Source organism: Rattus rattus, chromosome 6, assembly GCF_011064425.1.
Source record: "Rattus rattus isolate New Zealand chromosome 6, Rrattus_CSIRO_v1, whole genome shotgun sequence".
NCBI lineage: Eukaryota > Metazoa > Chordata > Mammalia > Rodentia > Muridae > Rattus > Rattus rattus.
In genome coordinates this window covers 125,848,259-125,859,580 of record NC_046159.1, presented here as the reverse complement: position 1 = coordinate 125,859,580, position 11,322 = coordinate 125,848,259, and the positions used below count along the sequence as shown (strand labels likewise).

The 11,322-nt window shown below is 39.5% G+C and overlaps 1 pseudogene; it reads right to left on the bottom strand.

Moving 5' to 3' along the window:
• Positions 1–295: 295 nt before the first annotated feature.
• Positions 296–7,883, bottom strand: LOC116904449 (annotated as a pseudogene).
• Positions 7,884–11,322: the final 3,439 nt, after the last annotated feature.

Sequence of the window (11,322 nt, the reverse complement as noted above, 5' to 3'; positions counted from 1 at the left end):
GAACCCTGAGCCCCTAGGCCCTCAGCTCCTGCTCCTGCTGTCTCCTGATTCCAGACCAGGGCTAGGAATTCTCTGGAACACTTTCTATAGGAGCAAAGAACACAGAGATGAGGCTGCCCTTCTGTGATAAAGTCAGAGGGTTTCCAATCCTGCATTCCTCCTTCACCCCTGGCTCATATAGGGCCATGAAAAATAGCTGGACTCTATTGCATGTTTCAGAGGCATTAATTTCCCCTGTTGTCCCAGCCTACAGGCACCACACTACGGCCCAGAGAGCACTACAAGCGTTGCTGGCCTAATGGATAGGATAGGGGAGGGGAAGGGACAGGGCATAGAAGAGGAGCTCCAAAGGGTCGTCAAAGTACAGACAGGTACTACACACACATATGGTGTTGGTGAAGCCAGAGCCAGGGTGCCACCCAGTCAGCACAATGACCACATCTCCCTTCTTGAAGAAGCCTCAGGCTTTGCCAACATTCATGGCCAAGTTTACACGAAGGTCAACATCCTCAACCCAGGCATCCTATATAGGCATCCTTACACAGCACAGAGAAGATGCCACGGTACAAGTGGGCCTGGCGAGCCGTCGGGAGATTGCGCATCACAGCAATGATAGAAGTCCGAAGGCGGTACCAGGCCACTTGGTGAGCACTCGTGCCAGACTTAGTGAGCAGGATAATAGTCCCACTGCGGCACCTGACGGAGGCCTCCACGGCGCTCACAGCAGCAGCTTCTGTGGGGTCACTGGTAATAGGCACCAGGCAGCGGAGTTCCTCGAATAGCTGCAAGTGGTAAATGGCAATGTCTGCCTCTTGGGCAATCAGATGCTGCATGCGAACAGCCTCCAGAGGATAGTCCTCTTTGGCTGTTTGTCCAGGCAGCACGCTGTAGCCTGCTCCATCTAGGACTGCATTGGCCTCATCACGGCCTTCAGCACGGGTGGAGTGTGGCTTCTTGATCATGTTCTCCAGCATCTGTGTGGTGCAGATGATCTGCTTCCCAGCTCGGTTGCATTGTGTGATCATCGTCTTCTGAGCCAGGAAGACTTTCTCTGCAGGAATCTCAAGGCCCAGGTCACCACAAGATACCATGATCCCATCACTGGTCTCCAAAATCTCATCAAACCTGCAGACACCTTCATGGTTCTTCATGATTTTGCTGATGACCTTAATGTCCTTGCCCTTCTCTCCCAGAACCTTCCTAACCTCATGCACATTGACTGCCTTGCGGATGGAAGACGCAAACACCATGTCCACATCCTGCTCCACCCCAAACTTCAGGTCCTGAATGTCCTTTTCTAGCTGGTCAGGGAGGTCCACAGCAGTACCAGGCAGGTTCACACCCTTCTTGCTGCCCAAGGAGCCACCATTCTCCACCTCTGTCATCAAGTAGTCAGCACCTTTCTCCTTCACCTGCAGTGAGATGAGCCCATCGTCCACGTAGGTCTTGCTGCCCACCTCCACCACCTTGCAGATGTTCTTATAGTCCAGCCACAGGATGTTCTCGTCACACTTCTCCATGTAGGCGTTGTCCAAGGTAATCTTCGGAGTGGCTCCCTCCTTCAGCTCCACCTATGCAGTGCCGCTGCCCTTGATGAGTCCAATCCGGATCTCAGGTTCCTTTGTGTCCAGAGCCACCACAATGGGACCGTAGAGCATGAGATCAGATGCAAAGCTTTCTGTGGCTGCACGAACATTCTTGATGGTCTCTGCATGGTATTCAGAGGTTCCATGAGAGAAATTCAGCCGAGCCACATTCTTCTCAGACTTAATCATCTCCTTCAGCATCTCCACAGATCCGTAAGCAGGGCCAATGGTACAAATGATGCCAGTGTTGCAGGCCATGATGGTCGCAGAGTCAATGTCCGGGCGGCACATGTATTCCGGGAAGTTGTCAGCCATGGCTACATGGAGCTGCTGGGTCTAAATGAAGGCAGTCCCTACTTCACTGTGTGGCTTCGGTGTAGTTCCTGAGGTCCTTAGTCATACTTCAGATCCTGTTGCGATTCCTAAAGCGGACATCTGTAGAGTCAGGACACGTCGCGGGTGCAGTTTTGGAGAAAAGCTGGAGAGATAAGGGAAGAAAAGAGAATGAAGATGGAGGAGGAGAAGGATAATCCCCCCACCCCCCACCCCCGTTTGGCTTTAAATAGCTACGGGTAGCTATGAAAATCTTATAAGGGATGGATAATTCCAGGACAATCTGTCATATCTAGGTGTGCAGTTTACATCAGTCTTAACTGGCTCTGGATTTATTGTGTGGACGTTTTGTGCAGTGAGAATTTACTGATATAAGTCTAATCGATAATTAAAAGCCTTTGATTTTTGTCGGGATACTGGGAATTGTGACTGTAGCCACAGGGGGCAGATGCAGGGAATGCGACCAGAGAACTGCGAGATAGGCAGCCACTACATGGAGCTGGCCATGGCAGCAAGATCGCTGTAGGGCCCAGAGAGTAGCTGGTGTCAGTGTGGGATGGAAATTGGCAACTTAGAGAGTCAGGTTTTGAGAGCTCTGGGCCAGAGAGTCTGCGGAGTCTGGCTGGCTGAATGAGACTGCTGGCGCCATGTGTCCTGCCAGTGCTGTCGCTAGCATGAGATGGAGTTTTTATATTTAATATTTACTGCTACGGGTGGCACCCAAAGTGTTAGGCAAAGACCCACTGAAACTTTAAAATTATCAGCCTAAGCGTTGGAGTTTTATTTTCTAAGTGAGAGAGGGATGGCACAGAGACAAGTCATGTAGACTCCAACTCAGGAACCTTGAAACAAAGAAACAGAGGTCTCTGAGGCCGCCTGTTGTGATAGGAGTGCGGTTTAATTCAAAGACTGGTTTATCTGCTTTTATAATAGATTTATATACAGACTTTGTCCAAATCACATGGGGAATTTCGCCCACAATTTGGAACTAAGATAGAAAAAATAGAAGGCTGCAGCACCAGACTGAGTGCATAACAGACGATAGTGCTAGTGAGGAGAGGTCTGAGGCTCCAGGTAGAGAGCTTAGCAGACAGATCCTATAAATATATAATGCTCTAATAAGTCTTACAGGACACTCATATTCTTTCTAACGTGGGCTCCACAGGAATTTTGAATTAAAAGCCTGGTTTGATAAGCTGCCTGATTCTTACTAACAGGTATTAATAGAAGTATGTTTAAATTGTTTTTATAGTAAGGAGAGAATACAGATTTTTTCCCGAGTCACATGAGAAATTCTGCCCACAGTTCACAACTAGTACAGGGGAAAATGCTATGCTCCAAGCACAGGACATAGTAGATAAAAGCTGCTACTCCCTAAAGGCAGGTATTAGTTTACTTTACTTTAAAGATCATATAGTAAAGTCCACAGAATATATCATATTCTCTGAACATGGGCTCCACAGGAATTTTGGGTTTTTAATCCTGTCATGACAAATTTTAAAAGGCCTAAAACTAGGCTCATACAGTGTTTTAGTTTACTTCATTTGTTTTTGGATTGTTATAATTTTCAAAATGGGTATGATTTTGAGTTTTGTGATATTATTTCTCTGGGAGAAAATACAAGATATAAACTTTTCTGGTTGCTGACTAAAGGATATATTGATTTGGGAAAGAGGTTTTTTCTTTGCACTTTTAGAAAGGGTGATTAGACGCTGGGCACCTTCCAGAGCTATGTGGATCAGATTTGATAGAGGGTATTCCTGGAAGAACTAGATTCAAGAGAATAAAGAAAAAAAAAAGAACATAATTTCGTCCTAACCAGTCTGTAAACTCAACACAGACTATCAATAGCTATAAGATATCAAGGTATCATCGATACCTTGATGATACTACAATTTTGTTTTGAGATTTATATATAACAGAATGTACTGCTTTGGTGAGTCTCATGATCAGACATCTGAACTGACCTGCTTTAACTCCTGATCTCAGGGACTTTCAGCCGGATCCAGTCAGGACAGACATCAGAGACTATAATAACTATTTGTATGGCCTTCTTATGGCCTATCCAATTTCCTCATTTTCCCTACCCCTCACCTTCAAAATATCTCAATGCCCATATTCAGCCTGAAGAAGTTATGAAGAGTCGTTGTCCCAATGTCCTGGACTTTGGGGCTGAAGGTGGTTATTCTAATGTTGTCTTTCTGGGGAATTTAGAAATGGTCATAAATTAACAGGAAGAAAATAACCAGAATTGATTGTACAGCCATAATCTCATTTGATATATATCCTTATATTTGTTACTAAGTTGAAATTATAATCTTTTACATTGGTACAGAATTTATTTGATACAAATTTAAGGTTTTAATTAGTATGAATTTCTTACTGATATAAAATTGGGATTGATTTTGTTACTCTCATATAGACATCATGCTGATACAACACATTTAAGAATACAAGGCTTAGGCCCAGCCCTATAACTGCTATGATAAACTTATGTGGGATGATCAAGCAGATAGCAAATTCATGGCTCTGAGTTCACTGTTAGGGTGTTTTCAACATAATTTATTAGAAATAGCTAATAGTAGTTAAGGAACAATAGTCCAGATTAATTTACATAGATAGATGGTTTTCAAAATTGTCAGAAATCCAAATATAAATAAATAAGTTATTTATTCTTTTGTTGTTGAGACGTGCCTGCTCCTAGCAGCTCCTCTTCAAAGAAATGATTCAAAGAAGAAATTGAGATATTACATGGTGGTTAGGTAGCCACTAGGCAGAAATTACCTACTTCATCTACAATCAAAATATTGTACAGAAAAGGATACATTATACAGAATAGTTGACTGGTAATCTCTGCCAAGTCAGAATAATCAGTCCTTCAAAATTTTGTGTTATAAGGATCCTGGGCCAGAAGGCTGAAGATTGATGCTCTTATGTGCTGCTAACAGGGGATTGTATAGGTAGGCAGTTGTCTCTACAACTTGTCTCAGTTCTGGAAGCCATGTTAGGTTTTCTATATTTTCAGATAGTATTGGTCATTCTCAGATTTCTGTTGGGGTTGAAGACTAATTATAGTATCATAACCTACCCAGGCTATTTAACATTGAGAAAACATATTCAATTGAACAGATGGTATACAAGCTATCCAAGACATAACATATGGATTTTCAGCCTTTCTTAAGATAAATAACAGAGTGTTCTATTGAATTGACAAAAATGATGGACTAGGTGTTAGGTATATCTTATACTTTATAAATTACAGAATGGTAATAGTTGTGCTTAGCTTACATTTGAGAGAAAAGTTCTTTATTTTCTTTTTAATTAGACAGAAAAGTTGAAATATGAATTGGTGTCTATATGCAGGTGAGAGCTGGCACAAGATAAGGCAAGGCCTGTGATTGGGCAGTGAGATAAAAAGGTGGGAACAGAGTTTTTGAGAGACCAGAGAGATAAAGGGGGAGAAATGAAGATGAAGGATGAGAGGGATGACCTGCCCCCATGCCTTTAAATAGTCCCATGTAGTTATGGAAATCTTATAAGGGATGGATAATTACAGGACAATTTGTCTTATCTCGATGGGCAATTTATATCAGTATTAATTGGCACTGAGTTTATTATGTGGACGTTTTGTGCAGTGAGAATTTACTGATATAAATCTAATTGATAACTTACAAGCTTCAAGAGTTTTCATTTTACTGGTTGCTTAGAACGTGAGCAGAGGGGTTGGGGATTTGGCTCAGTGGTAGAGCACTTGCCTAGCTTCGGTCCCCAGCTCCGGAAAAAAAAAAAAAAAAGAACGTGAGCAGAGTCCGATGCAAGAGAGCCTTGAGATAGACAGTCTCTGTATGGAACTGGCATGGCAGTGACCTGCCTTTGGAGCTAGATGGATGGCTGTTGACTGAGGCTAACTATGGTGGCAAAATTGCAGCAGGGCCCAGAGAGTAGCTGTTGGTAGCGTGGGATGGAAATTGGGAACTTAGTAGGATGGAGATATTTTGAGAACTCTGGGTCAGAGAGTCTGCTGAGTCTACCTGACTGAGATGAAAATCCCTGCAGATGCCATGTGGCCTGCGGGTTCCAGCAATAGTGTGAGATGGAGTTCCTTATTTAATATTTATCGCAGCAATTCTAAGCAGAATTAACATGAGCAAAAGCAAAGAGGCAAAAATTAACCCTAATAGTTTCTGACAGCATAGTGTAAAGGCCCATAGAGCAGATTAAGAAGCAAGGAGACCTCAACCTAATTTTCTTCTACCTGACTATTGGTCACCATCGCTCCACCTGGCACCTATATAAAGTAGAGTCTGGCCAGAAATATAAAAGTTAAAGTTTATAGAAAACACTAGAAGAAATACTTCAGTCTGAAAAGAAGGCTCAATATGCACAAAAAGATACAAGGAATATTTAATACCAGAAGAGTTAACCCAAAAAGTTCTAAGAACACAACACCACAATAAAAAAATTAATAGGAATTAATAAATTATCCAATATTATTCTCACTATCAACAGTCTCAATTCCACAACAAGAAAACATAAATGAATAGATGAGATTATAAAACAGAATTCACCTCTTTGATGCCCCCAAGAAACATGCACACCATCATGATAGACATCATTGTAAGATGAAAGGAAAGTGTATTTCAAGCCAACAGAGAACCTAGCAGGAATAACTATTTACTCTAATATTCTACAAAATAGAAATCAAAAGAAGTGTTATCAAAAAGTAGGAAAAACCATTTCTGACTCATTAAAGAAAATGTCTCCTGAAAGAATGTTACAAATTTGAACATTTATTTAGCAAACACAGGTGCTCCCAGTTTCATAAAATAAACACTATGTGTTCTAACAACACAAACTGATCCAACACAGTGAATGTGAGAAACTTCTATGATCCACTCTGACAAGTAGACAGGTCATTTAGACAAAAACTAAATAGAAAAACTTTGGAGTTAAAGAACATAATACATCAAATGGGTCTAACAGACATTTCTAGGACATCCTACACAAACAGTAAAAAATACACTTTTTCAGCAGTCCCTGGAACATTCTCAAAATTGGACACATTTAGAATATGAAGAAAGTCTCAGAAAGGGAAACTGAATTAATTTTATGATATTACCTGACAAAAATAATAAAGACAGATATCAACAACAAAAATGCCAGAAAATATACAAACACAAAGAAGTAAACATACTAAGATACTGTGGAATAAAAATTGGGTCAAGGGGAAAATGCACAAAAAATTTAAAATCCTTAGAATTGAATACAAATGAAAACATGAGTTTACCACAAGTTATGAAACACAGGAAAGTGAGTCCTGAAAAGAAAATATATAGCTCTAAGTGCCTAAGCTAAAAGCATCAAACTGTAGGTATCACACATTAATAACTTACTGTGTACCTCAGGCCGTAGCAAAACAACAAATACTATTCAAAACAACACCCCCAAAAAGCAGACAAACACATTACCAAAGTCAGGATTTAAATTTACATAATGAACATGAAAACCACCAATAATCCAAAGAACCATTGAAACAAAAGTTGGTTCTCTGAACAGATGAACAAGATTGGCAAATCTTTAGCCAAATTAGCCAAATAAAAACAGAAAAACCACAAGTTAATTCAACTAGCAACGAACATCAAAACATTACAACAAACTCTGAGGACGTTCCAAGATTCATAAGGACATATTTTGAAAATGTGTACTCCACTAAACTGAAAAAATCTTTTTAAAAAAATGGATGAATTTCCTGATACACATGATCTACCACATTAAATCAAAAGAAAATAAATAATTTAAATAGATGAATTGCACACTATGAGAGATGCTTACTTTTAAAACTTGACAATAAGACCTTATTGATGAAGACATCACATACTCATGTCATTGAACAAAGAGAAACTTAGCTGTTACTTACTTGGAAGCTTCATCCCACTGGCTACATTTAATGATTCTAGACAGCATTGTGAAAGCAACCAGAGGGAAAAATCAATCACCATTCTCACCCAACTGTGAACCTTAAAAGTCATAACGATGGCTAGCTTGACAAGATGTGCCCACAGCTGGAGTAGTGACACAAATGGTAAACAATTGCTTTCTAATTAAATCTAAGGCTTATTCTATGAGATGGGACTCATATCTGACACTACCAAGTAAGTCAAGAACCTATGACTAAATATGTCATAGACCCTAAGGAAAAGCAAACACTATTATTTTGCCAAACAAACATAGTGTCAAAATGATACCTAATGACTTATTGCTCTTCCCATTCATATGAGCCACTATTAACCTCCTCACGTAATATTCTCCTTGCAGTAGTTGCCAATTAAGATACAAACTCTCAACTGAATAACATACAGAGAATAAAAGCTATAAGGTGTTCAGTCTTAAATCAGACAAACAAATCACATCTCTCTCCCGAGTCTGAAAGATTGTTTTAGCAGAAGGTATATAAAGATGGAAATGGACAGAGTTGGTTGGAATCATTAAGGAGAGTGTTTTCCAGACATAATACACAGTCACACATATGAACTGAAACCATTTATGAAAGCATGGGTAATGGCTATGAAAGCTCCAGCCAGAGTTCAATCATAGGGTAAGGGAAAGTTGGTGTGAAATCCCAGCACTAGCTGATAAGCTATTGTCATTTGATAGAGTTTGAGAGAAAGAATCAGTTTAATAATGGGAATCTTGGTACATAGACCACATATCTAGGCAGGTCTTAGTGCCAAGACTACCTGGGAAACACTAACTGGACTCAATAATGAAAGAAAAAGAAATTAGCAACTTGGTTGAAAAGGAGTAGTTGAGAAGCAGGGTAAATATCTTAAAATTATTGTGGTGGTTTAAATGAGACTACTACCATTAGACTCTAGTGTTTGAATGCTTGGCCCATAGGCAGTGGCACTATTAGGATGTATAGCCTTGTTAAAGAAGGTATGGCCTTGTTGGAGGAAGTGTGTCACTGTGGAGGCAGGATTTGAGGTTATAAATGCTCAAGCTACACTCAGTGTGACTAGTCTTTTTGTGTTGCTTGTGAATTATGGTGTAGAATTTTCTGTTCCTTGTCCAGCACCAAGTCTGCCTGGATACTGCCAAGCTTCTCACAATGATGATAATGTAATACACTCCCAACAGATATTTTATATTTTCTTAGCAGAGCATAGTTTAAGATACACATGCACTAACCTACCTGACATCTGAAACGGTAGGCTAGCCCCAATTAAAAGTTTTCTTTTTTAAGAATTGCCTTGGTCTTGGTGTCTCTTTCACAGCAATAAGTCCCTAAGACAAACATATTTATTATATTACATTCTCAGATAATTAATAAAATATTGTTAAAAGGAAGCAAGGGATGAAAAGATAGTGGGGACCAAATGATTAGCCAAGAATTTTCATTTTATTCTTTGACAAATCCAATTTAAAACAATACAGGTACAAAAATAAGTTTCTCCGAATACTAATACAAAAGGATCACGATGCTCGTCTGCCCTCGAAATAGCTACATTATTCTTTTGATCATTCTTATCTTGGCACGGGGAAATATATTGAACCTCAACTTTTAAATGATGTAATATCACAGCAGTTTCCTCTTTAAGGAAGAGACACTCTGGGCACCATGCTCATCTGTGTTTAATCTCACAGCCTTGATTTGTGGTTTACCCTTGCCCAGGAAATCAAAATCATTATCTCTCTATCTCTTGCTCAGGTTTGCAGATGGGGGTGAATAGCAGCTGGATTTTAATTCATCCCAGTTCCTCCATGTCTTGGGAAAAAGCTGTGGAACCACAGCAACCTTAATGGTGTCATTTTGCTTACCATTTTCCATAACTTCTTATGGTCTTTTGTGTTTGGGGATTAAATATTGTAATACACTCCTGATCAACATTTTATACTTTCTCAGAAGAACATAGTTTAAGATACACATGAACTAATTTACCTGACATAACTTCCAGACTGTCTGGAGTTATTATAGATATGCTTAAATATCACTGCTTCATCAAGGTGATGTCTTATGAAGTGTTTCTAGATGAGTTTTTAATCCATAAAAAATGTTTTGATTTTTTTGTATTGGAACGTAATTATTTTCTCATAATATTGTAAAAGTCCAAACGCCTATAATATGGTAAAGATTTTCAACATCTACTTAAAGCTGTCTCATGCTTATTAATAATATGTGCTATAGATATGTTGGATCCACTCATAAACATCCTTTTTAAACAGTGTTGACCTTTTCAATAAAGTCTTGGTTTTATGAATACAAATGAGCTCAGTATACTGGGCCTATACCCCTCTGGCAACTTAAAGTGACTTGTTTTAAATGAAGACTTGCTTGTGATGATTTAGTACATTTCAGAGATTTTGAACGACTTAGCACAGCCTCTAACCCTGCAGCTGTTTCTGGCCAGAAAGAGAACAGCTTCAATAATTGCTTATTCTGAGTTCTTTATTTTTAGCTCACAATACACTCCCCTTCCTTTTATTTGAGACTATTATCCAATGTTCTGAAAAATAGCAAGAATGTATGCTTGTATATTTAGAAGGGGAACTGTTTTCTATTTTATGCATCTTTTATTAAAAGGCATAAAACTTTCTGGGTCAGAGATGAGTTGAGGGGGCTGGTTTATTGAGATGTATGTAAGGAGCAAATATGCGTGAGCTAATCAGTCTCCATTTGATTGCTCCAGATTTGCCACTCTCAACATTAGTGAAAACTAACACTCGGGAACACACTGACTGTTTTACCCCATAATAAGAAATGGCTACTCTTTTTGTTTAGAGTTTTCCTAGCAGGACAAGGTACAGTCAGGTACACCTGAGGCAGCACTGCCAAGACTTTCACCACAAATGAGGACATAGACAGTTTCTTGATTTGGAGCTAAGAAAGAAGACGCATTGGAGTAGAGTAGAAATGTAAGGCATAGTTCCATAATCACGTTTCTGTCTATGGTGGTAGTGATTTGAAGCCTTATATGAGTTGACTTTACAAAAATGTGACAGCTAAAATTGTCAGACCATTTAAAAAAAATGTCTGGTTAAATAAAGGGTACCAGGCTGCACAGCATTGCTTCTCTTACACAATCTGGTAAAGAACTAACTACCATAGGAGACAGTTCTCACATTGAAACTTCAGGATCCTTTGGTTAAAACACCGATTTAACTATCATGTCTAACTCACAGCTTTGTTACCAACAAAGGAATTTTTAAATTGTTAAATAAACAGCTTGATAGCTGAGATCTGATCGATGATCTATCCTGACCTTGAAACTAAGCCGTAAATATCTATGTAAGCATTCATGTAGAGCATACGAACTTCTTTAATGATAAGTTACTTCTTTGGATTTAAGAGTAACCCTTAGTGTTTCTGATATGTCATCCACAAAAACTTCCTCTCCCCACTTTC